The sequence below is a fragment of the Antechinus flavipes genome, chromosome 3 (assembly GCF_016432865.1).
Source record: "Antechinus flavipes isolate AdamAnt ecotype Samford, QLD, Australia chromosome 3, AdamAnt_v2, whole genome shotgun sequence".
NCBI classification, from domain to species: Eukaryota; Metazoa; Chordata; class Mammalia; order Dasyuromorphia; family Dasyuridae; genus Antechinus; species Antechinus flavipes.
Genome location: NC_067400.1, coordinates 151,267,462 through 151,283,802, shown reverse-complemented (window position 1 = coordinate 151,283,802; position 16,341 = coordinate 151,267,462).

Here is a 16,341-nt window from a genome sequence, read left to right as displayed (position 1 = left end):
TTATTTACCAATTGCCCCTCTGGTCATCCTCCCTCCCCTCCCTGCTTAGTTCATATTATAGCTTTGACTAGTGCCCTTTGGAGCACAGCAGAGACAGATGAGCAAGCATCCTACCCATCCACCTTCTTTTCATTTTGTATGGATGGCTCAGAATGAGTCTCTTAGGATGGGCAGGCCTAAATGGGTCATAATCTCCATGGAAGATCTATTATATTACCTTTCCATTCTGACTCATCTCTCTTCTAAATTTCTCTCTCAAAAGTTCATCACCATCCTTCTAGCTACCCAGTCTTGCAAATTTGTTGTCATCCTTATCATCTCGTTTTTGCTCACCTCACATATGTGAGAAGTTGCTAAATCTTGTTTCTATCTCTATGACTTTTCAAATTTATTTTCTTTTCTCTACTTGCATAATTTACAAATTTAGTTTAGGATCTCATTACCCGTACAATTGGACTTCCTAATTGGCCTCCCAGATTCAATTCTTTCCTCACTCTACTACTACAACTTCCACAGACCTGCCAACATTCTAGTGACTCCCTTTTACCTCTAGGATCAAGTATTAGTGCTTCGGTTTGTCACTTAAAGTATTCACAACTCAATTCCTACCTTAGTATACATCATTTCCTTTCTTCCTTTCTATGAACTAATCAAATTGATTTTTTTGCTGTTCCTCACATATATAAAAACATGACTAAAATATCCAAATGTGAGTAGGAAATTATGTGTGATACTATCCATTAAGCAGAATCACATAAAGAAAGAGTAATGAATTGCTATTGAAAAATTTCTCCTAAGTGGATATCAGATGATTCGTTTTTGCTTTTTATCCCTTTTGGTATTGCTGATGAATATCAACACACAGATAAATATGGTTCCTGCTAAAAAACCATGGTCATTAACAATTAGCTCTATTATTTGATTGCTATATGTTTTATTTTTGAATTAAGAGTATCTGGAAAAAAAATCCACCTGTTTAGCTACATCAATAGAATTGATCAAATTAGTTGAATAATTACTAACAAATATTATTTATAAATCTTCTCTATATATGCTTATCAAATCTGAATAGTATGCTTGCCATACCAGGAAACTGATTTGCTTTCATTTGAATTGTCTTGGGAAGATTCTGAAGATCACCTGGCAGGATAAGATACCAGACACTGAGATCCTTCCTTAAAATAAGCTGCCAAGCATTCAAACTTACTGCAAAGAGTGCAACTCTGTTGGGCTGGGGTGGTCAGAAAAAGTGATTCAAAGACACTTTCAAGGTCTCTCTTAAGAACTTTAGAATTGACTGTATGACATAGAAGATACTGCACAATTCCATCCAGCATAGCATGCCCTCAACAGAGAAGGTGCTGTGCTCTTTGAGCAAAACAGAATTGAATTAGCCCAGAAGAAACACAAAATACGCAGGTAGAGAATCTACCTCCAAAGTTCATAGGAACTATTTGTATCTACCCTGTGGCAGAGTACTCCTCATATTGGTCTGATCAGCCACAGTTAGACACAGTGTAACTCAACTTTAACGTAGATATAAAAGTGTCATTTTGAAACTCTTCAAGAACTAAGGACAACAACCAATTATCCCTCAGTACACACATAGAGACTTTAAAAAAAATAATGAAGTATAATCAATCACATTTGCTTTCAAAGCAAAAATCTTATTATTCCATTAATAAATAAAATTTTAAAATAGTTCATTTTAGTCTGATTCCTTTAAAATTTTTCTTTTTGTATGTATCTTATAAGGCACAGATTATATTAGCACAATAGTTCATGCAAATAATTTATAAATATACCTATGTTAGAAGTTCAGACATATATTAAAAAATGTTTAGAGAAGACTCCTGTAAAAAATTATCATAGGAAATGTGTTCTCTTTACTGTATGTCAGCAACTTGAAGCAAATCCCTAGCTAGATCATCAAAGTCTGGGTAAAAACATCTCAGCATATAGAACCCCAGGTCCCTCTTACATATTCTCCTGAGCAAGACTAAGCTGCTTATGGCTTACCCTCATTTCACACTTATTGTCCAACTGATCTGACCAAAGCATCTTTTTTCTTCCAACTGCTTCACTCTTTCAGGATAATGAGTCATTGAATTTAAGATTGACTCTATTTCTGCTGAAGGTGGATCCCATAGACTGAAATATGTTTTTAAAAAACATGATCAGAAATGAAAGTACTTCCAGGGATCTATTTAGGAGTAGATATAGGGCTAGCACTGATCAATCAGTGGTTGAGAGTGTACTTGGAAGCATTGGATATAGGCATTGTGCAAGGGGAGGAAGAGATTGTAATGACACTTGATATTATAGATTGTGGTTAGACTGAGAGCAAGACAGTTGTGTGTTTGGGGATTGACTCCTATGGTAATGGATATTCGGGGGTGTATATGGTAGAGTGAAAAAGTGAGTAAGTCAAGGAGTGCTGGGGTGAGAACTGAATTTGGGAGCCCCAATATTTTTTAGACTGGGTGTAAGAATGTGTTAAGGTAGTGGTGTTGAACTCAGAAATCATCCCTATTTGTACATTGTTGGTTGTCCTTCCTTTTTGAAATCTCTTGATTCATATGTAAATCAGATTTAAGTGAGGCAGAATTAAGTAAAGTCTTCAGTTTCATTCTTCTCCCAGAGTCATTCAAATCCAGTGGCAGGACAAAAGTCAAGATGGCAGGTGATAGCCTGGGATGCAGTGGATGACCTTGGAGTGTTTGATGTCTAAGTCATCCACAGTGCTTGCTTCAGCTATCTATATGGCCACTGGAATGAATTATTCTCACCTGTTCTACTGGGCAAAGTCTTCACATGCTTAGGGTGGACATTTTCCTAACTCATCTATCTGATTGAAAGATCAAATAATAGAGGTCAGTAATATTCTGAGCTACAATCTGAAAGCTAAGTGAGCAAGGGAATAACAACTTACTTCTTCCAGTCATCTCTTTGAAGTAGCAAATGGCAGTGGAAGTTCTGAGGTCTCCTCCCAGATCCAATAGGAGATTTCTTCTGGCATCATTCTGTTTCTGGGCTCTCAGATCTCTGTGAGCTTTTTTTTCACTGGTCTAAAGCAAGGTTTCTTCCTTGAGATAACTCGCTTCTATTTTATCATAATGGATCAAAATCAGTAATTCTTTTATAACTAGATAATATACATTTGTCTCAAAGTCATACTGTTCATAGCTATTACTTTCAAAGTTCTTCTAGGCAACCATATGCAAATCATATGCTAGGAAAACTTTGGCCATCTACCCTGAATAAATGAATACCTTTCCTCCGTATGTTTTATCAATGACTATTTTTCTCCTTTTCAGTGACTGAAATTACTCACATCTGAAAAGGGTTCTCTTTATATTCTTGTATATACTTACTAATATATTCATATACCTAAAATATAATAGCAACACTTGCCATATATTGGTGGAATTTGGAGATAATTTTCTGCTCCCAGCTCATAAGATGGATTCCTTAAGGCAATGTTTCTTTCTTTCTTTCTTTCTTTTTATTTTTTTATTTTTTTTGTGGAGGCAAGTGGATTAAGTGACTTACCCAAGATCACATAGCGAGGAAGTATTAAGTGTCTGAGGCTGCATTTGAACTCAGATCTTCCTGACTTCAGAGCTGGTACTCTATCTACTGTGCCATCTAGCTGCCCTGGCAAAGTTTCTTAAACTGTGGGTCATAAGATCATGTACTTGAATGTGGGGTTCACGAAAAATTTGACAACAGTAAAATGTATCAAATATTCTGCCCAAATTTAACTCTTTATGTAAAAATAAGTGCACCCATCTCATTAGTATGCAAATTTGCTTTTATCTTTAATAAATAATAAAATTATCTATATATATATATATATACCAAAAATTATGTTAAATATGTTTATGATTTATTATGAGTAAATGTTTTATTTGTATACTTATTTTATATACCTATATGCTTGGGAGTCATGTAAAAATTTCTTGGGCAAAAAGGGGTCATGAGTGGGAAAAGTTTAAGAAGTCTTGCCTTAGGGAATGACTACCCAGAATTCTAGGCACTCTAAAAACTTACATTCCATAAAACCATAGCTTATGAGCTCCTCCTGATATGTTTACATTTTGATAATTAGACCAAGGATATAATTAATTTAATTGAAGAAAGTACCATAATAAGAAAAGAAACAACAAAACATTTTCCCAAGCTACCTTGTATGCCTCAATGCATATGTTAGTATGAAGAATGGACACATGTGGGGAACATATATGTCTGGGGTGCACACAGGGGGTGCACATGTAGGAAATATGTGGTCAGGGAGGACTACACATGTAGTTAACATGTGTATCCAGTGTTATAGGACCATTAATGCAACAAGTTGCAAAGACAAAATATCTCTTGCCCTCAAGAAGTTTAATTTGACGAGGGAGAAATGAGATAAATGCAGATAAATAGGTAGAAAATATATATACAAAGGTGGGGAGGAAAATACTGACAGGTGAAGGTATCAGGAAATAAATCATATAGAAAATGACAATTAAGACTTAAAAAAAACAAAGGATCCCAAGATGCAAAGGTAAAGAGAAAGCTTTTTAGACATGGGAACTAATCTGTTCAAGAAGAAGGAAATGAAACAATTTGTGTGAAAACTAAGCACTATTAAGTAAGCATTACTAAAAGTACCCTGAGTAAAGAATATGTGGAGGAGAGGTTGAAGACAGACAATTTAAGAAACCATGATGTCACTATTTCTGGGGAAGCTGCTCTCCCTCCACCATATCAACCACTACCTACAGAGGAACTGGGTCATTTTGCATTTTCCTATATAGAATTCACCTATATAGAATAGGACTCTCAACTTAATTCCCTAATTCATGCTTATTAGCAGTTTGGATTCCCAGAATTCAGCTGGCTACAAGTCTTCCTAAGGGTTCTAATGATAACCTTGAAAGTTTGGGACAGCTATCTTAACACCCTCATTCTAGTGTTCTGCCCAATATCAATTGCCCCAATATAATTTTGACCAGTGCCAATAATTATCCCTTCCTGTAAAGGGCTGGAACTCTGAGTTGATGCACTGAGGTCAGACAACCAAGCACTTAAGGCTAACTACAGATTGGTCAATACTCTATTAGCTTATGCTTGGAAAATGGCCCTTCCCACTATTCTGTGCTGGCTCCATAACTGGTGTATACAGAGAATTGTGGGAAGGATTAGGGGGTGAAATAATACAAGCCAGGTCACTTTGGAGTAGAGGAAGAAAAGAAAGGTTCTGCATCCATCCTGTTTGCTTCTACCCCTAAAGACCAAGAATAAAGATCAAGGACTTTTGCTTATCCTGGGCTGATTCTAAGGTATCCAGGGTGCTAACTTGGTCTTCACACCTTCCATATCATTTAGTCATTTGATATATCCTCAATATAATTTATAAATACAACATTGATTAGGGAATATGATCCTGTTCAGCAGATTGACTCAAAGAGAATGCAAATAGCAATAATTTCTGTTAGGGGCCAAATCGGGGTACAAACGGCAAAAGCAGGTCTCCTTCCTCCACAATCTAAGCCCGCCCACCTCGGACTCAGCTTCGGGCGTCCCCGGATCCCTTAAAAGGGAAATGACTAGACAGGGAGCCCGATTTTTACTGCAACTATTTATTTAAGCAAATGGAGGGAAAAAAAAAAGTCTGTTCCGTCTGCAAGTCCTGCTTCTTTCTTTTTATCTCTCAAGGCTTCTCTTCGATGACTCCTCCTAGATCCTCCCCGAAGGTGGAGCTATGCTCCTCTTGTGCCCTCCCACCGCCCTCGGCTTAGCCACGCAAGCTTTAGCCAACGAGGCAATACCAAGTAGGCAGGGACAGACACGGAACCGCTCACTTCCCGTTCTGGAGGTCTATTCTGGAGCCCCTCACAAATTTCTATTTTGGCCAGAAAGCCTCAGGTCTTCCCCTCCCAGAGTCATTCATTTATTTTTGTTTGTTTGTTTGTTTGTTTACTAAGTGAAAGAAGCTATATATAATTCAGAAATAAATATATTTATGTTTGATATTACATAAATATATTTATTTCTGAATCATAGAACAAGATTCACATGAAATAAATATACTATATATGTACACAGGTATATATGTATCTAGTATGTGTATATCTGAATTATATAAACAGACCTAAATTTATTTTATATTGTATGAATATAATAATTGTTATATAAGACATCTATGTATATCTTACACATGGCATAAAAACATATATAACTATATTATATAATAATAATAGCTAGCATTTATATAGTGCTTTAAGGTTTGCAAAGTGCTTTATCTTCACAACTTGGGAGGCAGGTATTAGATAGACAGAGAGAACAGCTAGTGTCTAAAACCAGATTTAAACTCTGGTCTTCCTGACTCTACTTCTAGTACTCTTATCTACTGCACCACCTAGCTAGATTCATATGTATATACATGTTTATATATTTGCCAGACTGGAACTTGCACCTCTAAATGTATATATATATATATATATATATATATATGTACACACACACGAATATATAAATATATGTTTTATAGGGTATATATTGACATATACAAGATCCACAATGACTAAGGTTTGTGTATACTTTATATATGTCTCATTCATATCTAAAATAATTTAGGGATTCTCTCTCTCTTTTAATGTTTATATATTCTTAAAAATAATAAAATTCTACTCAAAACATATACCCTCCTACATTTCTGCAACACATATTTGCCATATTAGTGTATCATTGTCGAATAAATATGAATCTTTCCCCCCAAATGAAAAAGTCTTGACATTTGTCATATTTTAAAGTACAGAGGAATTTCTGGTGATTTTAGGAAACTGAAAGGATCTACAAAGATTTTGCTAGTAATGAATGAATGTACCTAGCATATTTTAGGAAATACTGTAAGATAAAATTTAGTGATAAAATAGATGTGTTCATAACCACATAGAAATGATGAGGGCTTTATAAACCTGCCCCCACCCCAATCTCTGAATTATTGTAGATATATACATTTTGTATACACGCATATTCTGATGAACAAATACTTCAGTGAAAAACTTCATTTGAATAAATCATTCACATGTGAGGAAATGCTAGTTTCCTTGAAAAGCTAGTGCAGATATGTTGTTGTTATTGTTCATTCATTTCAGTCATGTTTGATACTTTGTCACCCTGTTTGGAGTTTTCTTAGTGAAGATATTGAAGTGATTTGTCATTTCCTTCTCCAGCTCATTTTACAGAGGAAGAAACTAAGGTGAACAGCGTTATGTGACTCACCCAGGATCATATGGTTAAAAAAGTAAGTGAGATAGGAACTCAGGAAGATGAATCTTTCTGGCTTGAGGCTGGAAAGCTATACACTGTATCACATCACTGCCTCTAGGCAACCATAAAAACACTAAGTAAATGCTAGCAGAGCATTTATTATTATTTATTATTCTATAATAAGGAGGAGGGCCACTGCCTCAAGTCAGGTAGGGATACCTTTGATGGAAGGAAAATGCATGCCAGGGGCGCAGGCAGAGAAGCTGCTGAAGGTTGAGACAGCTGGACCCTGCCCTTGCGAGAATAGCAGGAGGATCACTCAGTGGTAGTCTTGTTTCAAGAGGCATAAGCTGTCCTTAATGCAGCAAAGGAAGCTGTTTTTCTAGCAAGAACACAGCTCACAGGAGGTGGTGGCCCCCCAACTGTTAGTCCAGGAGCTCTCAAATAAGACTCGAATTTAAGAGGCAGAGTCCTCAATGGTTGTTAGGTCATTCAGGTTATTTTAGGAAGGTCATATCATCCTTGCATTGTCAGCCCCAGTCACTGGGGGAGGTTTCAAGCAGAACTGAAATATGAAAGACATTACAGAAAAGGCAAAATACAGACACAACAAACAATTCTCATGGCTAGGAGAGACATGTTTAAATCTAGGGTATCTCCCAGGGAGCCCAAAGAATGTAGCTATACCTTGAGGAAAGCCCAGAGGCTTAGCTGCCTCTGTCTCTCTGTCTCTGTGTTTCTTTGTCTCAGTGAAAACAGCTGAATCTGCCAGCGAGTTTGCACTCTAACACTGGCAGCAGATATGACTCCACCTTTTCTTTCAGTCTTCTAATATAAACTGTCTCTATTTATCAGATCTGTGAAGCCATGTAAAATAGTGGTTAGTACCAGTCACAGGTTATTGTAGCTTTGTGCTGATGTATAAAAGACCATCATAAAAATAACTGCAGCTTATGTTACAGAGGAGGAAGAGGCTGAGAAATTTTATTAAAAACTCCACACACCTTCCAAATTAAATCACTATATACTTTGGAATTCAATGTAAAGGTGAAAAATAGGAGAGAGTGGTTAGAAATATAGTAGGAAATATAGATTAGATATGAGGATTAAGAAATGAAAAAGATTAAAAATAGCATAGGTCTGTGATTACATATTGTTGTATAATTATGTCCATATATAATAAATATAATGACATATAATAATATAACACATAATATAACATAATATAATAATATAACTCATGCTCACATGAATGTGTTATAATGCCTATGAAAAACACATATACATATGTGCACACAGCACATATACATGATACATGTATACATTAGCACATACCTATATACTGATATATATGTACACACCCATACATGTGTGTACAATGTCTATACAATTATATATACATATATGTATATGTACACATATATACACTATATACAAATATATACATTATGTGTACAAAGTATATACAACACAATACACATAAACATAAATACACACATAAATATATCCATATCCATATGTACATATAACTATAAAATACATATATACATACACATATAAATATAAAATATATATACAAATATATAAAAACATATATAATAATATATAAATATATACACACACACGAACACATAAATAAATATATAAAAAGAAGTAAATTAAAAAACTATATACCATCCTTTCTGGAAAGTATGCTTGGGATTAAGCCCCATCTGGTAACAGAATTGCTGTGGTGGAGCTAATGAAATAGTGGATAAAATGCTAGATTTGTAATGGGGAAGTCCTGAGTTTACATATGGCCTCAGACATTATCCAGACTTTAGGTAAGTCACTCAGTCACTATTTCATTTTCCTTAGTGGTAAAACAGGTATAGTAATAGCACCCAATTCCCAGGTTGTAAAGAGCAAGTTATGTGAAATTGGTGGAATGCTTAACCCAGTGCCTTTTCACATACTAGGTGTTTAATAAATGTTTGTTTTCTTCCCTTCCTTCTTCCTCCTTTCCCCTTTCCCCTTTTCCTTTCCCCTCTCTTCCATCTTTCTCCCTCCTTTCTTCTTTTATTAAATGACACGCAAACAGAAGGTTCTGATTGTTTTCTATTTGCCACCTTTTCCCATTTTTCTTTGTTAGGATTTTAGGGACTAAATTAAAGAGAATTGGCACCTGAACAGCAGGAGCTGCCTGCTTGATAGATTTAAAAGGGAGACATTTTCTGTATTTAGAAGAGACTCTTCTTTCTTTCTTCTGAATATGTGACTTGGCATTTAGACACATTTCCCTCTGCCTCCATCCAATCCTCCTGGCAAACTGAAAGCATGAAAATATGTACTTGTCTAAGCCTGAAGCTGGATCTCAAAATCCCTAGCTGCCTTTTCTGTTTTGTGTTTGTTTATTTTTTCCTGAGCACCTGCGATCAGTGATCTTGGGAGGTGAATGGTTTGAGCTTGATAGATAGATAGATGCCTCTGGTATTTGAGGTTCTGGTTCCTTAGTTAGTGACAGATTAGAGGGAAAAGTGATTTCCTGAGAGGATGAGCCCAAGTCATGCCTTGGCTTACTGGGAGATATAGACCTTGTAAGAGTAATTCAGATGATGCAGTGACCAAGTGAAGGGGAAATACCTGTTTAACTGTACCATAAAATATGTCATATTTTAATGTTAATTATATTTTAACAGATAGGAAATGATTCATTACCATCGTGGGTGTCATTTTTGAATCAGCCATCTCTTTTCAGTCAGACCACAAACTTGTTGGGGCAAAGATAATAAATGAATGCAAAGGTAGAAGTAAGAATAAGTGAGAAAAAAATTATGCAGTTGTTATGATTCAATCTTGACTTATTCAAATAAGTTAATGTTAATTAAAATGGGTAATGGACAGAAGAAAGGATATTGACTATAATAACAATAATTTCATAAGAAATTTAAATGACATAAATTAATGAATCTAACAAGGAAACTAAAAATGGCTCGAAACATTTAATTTGCAAATATTTAACTTATTTTCTATCAGATGGAAGCTGAAGATAATATTGATTTTGAATTCATAGAAAAAAAAGAAATCTATGAGGAATATCTATTGTACTCATCATAACACATAATTAGATATACCAGCTCTAAAACTTGTCTGTCAGTATGATATCCAGGACACAATGTAAGTAGACTGAGCCTAAAACAAACTGAGCTTAAAATTAAACAGAAAGTGAAGGGTAAGATATATTGCCTTCAAGAAATTGCAAAAATCCTGTTATAACCCCAAGCTTCTCCCAGAAACAAAGCCTCAACTTTTTAATGTCAGTAATCTACTGTTATTATATGACTCTGAGATACTGAACATTTCTATCTTTGAAAAATTAAAAATTAATATGACATAGAAATCAATGGAAAAGACCTTGGAGATGTGAGAATGATGCAATGTATAATAAATAAAGGGAAATGAAGTTAAGGAAATCATAAGTGTTTACTCTGAGCAAAAAGAAGGTCATCACATAACAAGAACAAAAGGTAGCAGACATCCCAAGCATTTTGTTGGTATCTTTGGAATTTCAACAGATAAAAAGAAGACGTTCAACCATCCTATCATATTGGGTGGATCCTTATAAAGAACTTGTGGGTGAGAAGTTTTTGGGAAGATACATAAGAATACTAACAATCATGAGTCAAGGAGATTTTTATCTACGGTATACAAAGATGAGGCATTCTAGTAAGTGGTTGCCTTATCTTACAGTCCCATGGGCACATAATGCTAAGGCATATGGTATACCCTGAGTGAGAACCCAGATCTCCTGGATCTCTGCCCTCATAGCTGATTGTTCTTGCTGGGCAGATCCAGAGAGAATGAAAGTGAGGAAGACTTTCAGATCACATAGCATGTGATTTGCACTGCAACACCCCTTTTATCATTCATAAGGGCATTGTGATTATTTGATAATTTAATAACTTTGCATACATGGATTAAATGAAGTTTGCTAAGTATTCATAAGCTTCAATGAATCCATGACCATACCAGTTGTTAGACATACAGGATTTTCCCAACATATAGGCAGGTCAATCAGGGTCAGATATGGAGTTCCTTCTGTCAGGGTTTAGCAATAAGCCAGCTCTCACAATCCAATGGGACAGCCAAAGGGAGTAGACAACAATTGCATAGGAGCAGCTGGTGTAGATAGATTGCAGTCTAGATCATTAAGGAACATTCAAATCTATGAGATCATAGAATTATGAAATTTGAGAATTGCCTTCATGGAAGGGCAACCCATTACCTCTTTGAAGCAAGTGACTGCACTTTTTGACAGCTGTAGTTATTAGAAATATTTTTTCCTACTATAATATATCTCTTAGCAATATCTTGCTCATAGCTCCTGTTTCTACTCTCTAAGGTCAAGCAAATAGCTATAATTTCTCCTCACAAACCTATTATTTGACTATTAACTTTGCAATAAAAATTTTAAAGTATTAAAAGTGCTCTTTATTATTATTGTTATTAATACAATCTTTTGCATATCAGAGGTATTTAATAAACATTCATTGAATAAATCTTGAAATAAATAATAATTAGTTTGTTTTTCTTATGGATAAAGTTAGTATGTATGATTTCTCTGGTTGTGTTTAGTCATAGTACTTGTATTTATAGAAATATCTTTGTCTTCCTCATGCCTCTAGTACAAGAAATTAAGGGGCTTCTCTCTTTTTTCTGGACAACTGTTATATAATGGAGAATGGGTCAATCTTGGAGTTAGAAATTCCAGAGTTCAAATCATACTTCTCCTTGATGGGTCATCATGGGTAAGTTATTTAACTTCTCAAAACTCTGACAACTCTTTAAAGTCTTTAAACATTTTGCTGATATTCCTTGGTAGAAGTTGAACAAATCCCTACACCAGATCTGAAACGTTTCTCCTTCTTCTGTCTCCACCTCCTAAAAAAATAAATCTTAACTTTATGATTTTTGACTGTCTCCTAAGTTTTGTAGGAAAGGAAGACGTGTTCATTATATGCTATATTGTATTACATATTTTCTGTATAATATATAAGATTTTTGAGGGCAAAGGCTACTACAATTTTTGTTTTTCTATATCTTATTTACTTAGTATAGTTTCTAGCATATAGAAAACATTTGATATATATTGTGTTTAAATAAATAAATGTTGATTAATTGCTAAATGAATCTAATCAATTTTCAAGTACTTGTATTGGTGAATATGTATTGCTGTAGATATAATGACTATTTCTGAGTTTTTTTTTTCTTAAAAGGGAGAATTCTGTTCCTTCCATGTCAGTAGTATAACTGTTTAGCCCTCACTTTATCTGGATCATATAGGAAACTATGTAACATCTCCAGAATTATGATTCTAGGGTCACAGATGAAGGACCAGTATGTCCTCTCTATACTACTTCTATTTTTTTTTTTTTTCTTAAGGAAACACAGAAAAAACATTGTGGAGATTATCTTTTACCTGGAATAAAATCAGTGGAAGAATTTACAAGTGGAAGACCAGCTAGGTTCTTGCTCCTTAAAAAAGTCACAGGATGAATCTAAAGAGGAAGCTATTAATTCCCCAATCAAACAATGAAAAAAAAAGTTTATTGGCACTAAGGGGTGTATATATATATATATATAATTTCTTGCTAGTGGTAAGTCTATCTATCAACTGTAAAATATGCATGTATTATTAAGTCAGCCTATTGTGTCTACTCAAGTCCACCTCCAGCCCATATTCAACTGAATCTTCCTCAAGTGAAAGAATTAAGAAATAGGAGTTATGGCACCACAGGGAGCAAGCTTGGGAGAATTGAATTGATGGATGACTATCAGGAGAATGCACTTCCTTTCTCTTACCCTTACGCAAGCATTTAGGGAGTCACCTTGCCACAGTTATGGCTCTACAGAAAGCTGATGGATGTTGGAATATAGGTCACTGACCATAGGTCTGGGATTCTGGATGAGATATAAATATAATATCTCCTTGGAGTTAGAAGTGGGTAAATGTTAAGAATGTTCTGTTTTCATCAGTCCATTTCCAGGGAAGTGCTCATGAGAATCCTGTTTAGATGTAAATAAAGGATAAACCAAACTATAGCCTTTTTGGGTAGTAGATAGAGTATTGGACTCAGAGACAAAAAAATCTGGGTTTGAATTCTGCCTTAGATACTTGTTAGTTAGGAAAAGTACAGCTACTAAGTGTCTGATTCCCAACACTCTCACTGTGACACCTTAGATACTTGATCCTGGGTAAACCACTTATGTTCTCTTAGCTTCATTTTCCCCTTCTGCAAAAATGAGGGGGTTGGATTTATTGATTGTGAAGTCCCTTGTAGCTCTTAATGTATGGTCCTCTGAACAAGAGGGAAATATCTGTAATATACAATTCACACAGTTGTGGTAAGATCTATATGCAAAATGTTTTATGAACTTTGAAACACTAGATAAATATTACTTGCAATTATTTCTTCCATATTTCCTGTATGGTATTGGACAAATCACTTAATTTTTTGTGAACTTATTTTTTTCTCATCTATAAAATGTGGAAGCTGGACTAGAGAAAAATCTAAAGTCCCCTCCAGCTCCAAATCTATTATCCAATATGAAGAATGACTACTTCTCTATAAATACATTCAATGAGAAATCATGGAAAAAACACTTGTCTTGGAAATAGAGAACATAGGTTTTGAATTCCAGTTTTGACACTTGCCAACTGCCTGATTTTAAGTAAATCAGGAGACATCTTAAGACTTCAGTTTCTTCTTCTATATCATGATGTATCAGAATTGTTGTTCTTTGTCCTTCATCTTCGAAGAGCACCAATGACATCAGGAAGGTAATGTCTTAACTTGCAAGTGAATTATATTTAAGTGAGGCAGGGCTGTGTGAAGGAAGAAAGGAAGTGATCATTGTCCAACTGGAAGTAGTCAGTTGGGTCCCCAGTGGGCAGCAATTACTACTCATAGATTTTCTGAAGAAACTTTAACCAGGAGTATTATAAGGCTGAAATAAGATAATAGATATAAAAGCACTTTGTAAGGGTTAAAATGGAACAGCTAAGTGGTGTAGTGGATAGAGAGAGCAGGGCCTGGAGTCAGGAAGACTCACATTTTGGAGTTCAAATCTGGCCTCAGATAATTATTAGCTGTGTGACCCTGGGCACAGCAGTTAGCCCCCTTTGCCTTAGTTTCCTCATTTGTAAAATGATCTAGAGTGGGAATGGCCAGCCATTCCAGTAATAAAAAAAAGACAAATTCCAAATGAGGTCATGAAAAGTCAGCACAACCTGAACACGAACTTTAAAGTGATATATATATATATATATATGTCCAATTATTATTATTATTAGCCTATGGTTACTGGGCTTCCAGTCTAATGATAACTTTATCCTACACTCTTGCTTAGATCAAGCAGTATTTATAGAGCAATACAAAGGTGTGGTAGTAAACACTTAATAATTAGGGTACATTTTTATGTGTTGGAGCTGAAAGGAGAGGATTGTGTGAACACACATTTTTGTTTAATCTGATTTATTAAGACTTAAAGATTTGGACAATTAGCAAAACAATAAATCAAGCCTTGGGTCAGCTAAATGAAACCCATAGAGTTTAGGGCCTGGAGTCAGGAGGATCTGAGTTAAAATCTGACCTCAGATATTTACTAGCTGTGTGACTTTGGGCAAATCACTTAACACCTTTTGCCTCAGATTCCTTATCTGGAATGAGTTGGGAAAGAATGTGACAAATCACTCAGTATGTTTGCTAAGAAAACTCCAAATGGGATCACAAAAAGTCAGACATGACTTAAATGATGAACAACAAAAAAAATCAAACTTTGATTTGTAGAGATTGCTGATTTCTGAAGTATAAATCCTCACACTTAAAATTTAACAATGACCTTTGACAAATTAGAATTGGCTCTACCACACCCTTGATTCCAATTAATTTTTCTAATAAAGCACTGCATTTATCTATATATGTAATATATTACAATATAGCATATATGTATATGTAGTATTGTATATATCTATGTCTCCACCTCTTTAACGTAATTACACAACACTGAGTTTGAGAAATTCTTGAATGAGTAAATGTTTAAGAAGAAGACTTAATGTCTTGAAAAAATATGAAAAAATTTGTCCTATGTGGCTCTTTTCAATAATGACATAATTCAGGACAGTTCCAATAGTCTTGTGATAAAGAAAACCATCTGCACCAAGAGAGAGTACTGTAAGAACTGAGTTTGGATTATACATAGTATTTTCACTCTTTTTGTTATTGTTTGCTTGCATTTTGTTTTCTTTCTCATTTTTTTTTTTTTTTGCCTTTTCAATCTGATTTTTTTGTGGGGCATGATAAATGTGGAAATATGTATAGAAGAACTGCACATGTTTAACATATATTGGATAACTTGCCAGTTGAGGGAGGGAAAGGGAGGGAAAAAATTGAAACACTAAGTTTTGGAAGGATGAATGTTGAGAGTTATCTATGCATATGTTTTGAAAATAAAAAGTTTTAATTAAAAAAAAAAAGAAAAAATTTGTCCCCAAATTTATTAAATCACAAAAAGAGCTTTCTCCAAGATGTTTTTGTTTCTAAGGTAGAGGATAACTTTCACCTTCATGGTGCCTTGGTAATCAACCTGTGACTACTTAAATGAAATGAAGGAAATATTCAAAATCAATGGTAATCAGAAAGGGTGTTAACATGTGGTTTGCAAACTAGTTTTAAAAAATATTTTGATGATTGAATTTCAATGTAATTAGTTTCCTTTATAATACTATGTATTTTATTTTATCTCTATGAAAACATTTTTCTGAGAAAAAAACTTTGAAATGAGTCTATGACACAAAAAAGATTAGGAACTAAATTATAATAATATAGAATTTTATACAGCAGAAATAATAGAAAAGATATTTTTTGACTTGAAGCATAGAACATTAACTAAAAATTTGAATTTTAATCCAACAATTATAAATTTAAAATATAAATTCTTCAAAACATAATTTCTCTATATGTGTCACAAGTCTAATAAGATGCTAATTGTTTCTACTATACCAATCCAATAGCACATTGTCTCAAAGTTTGGGTTTGA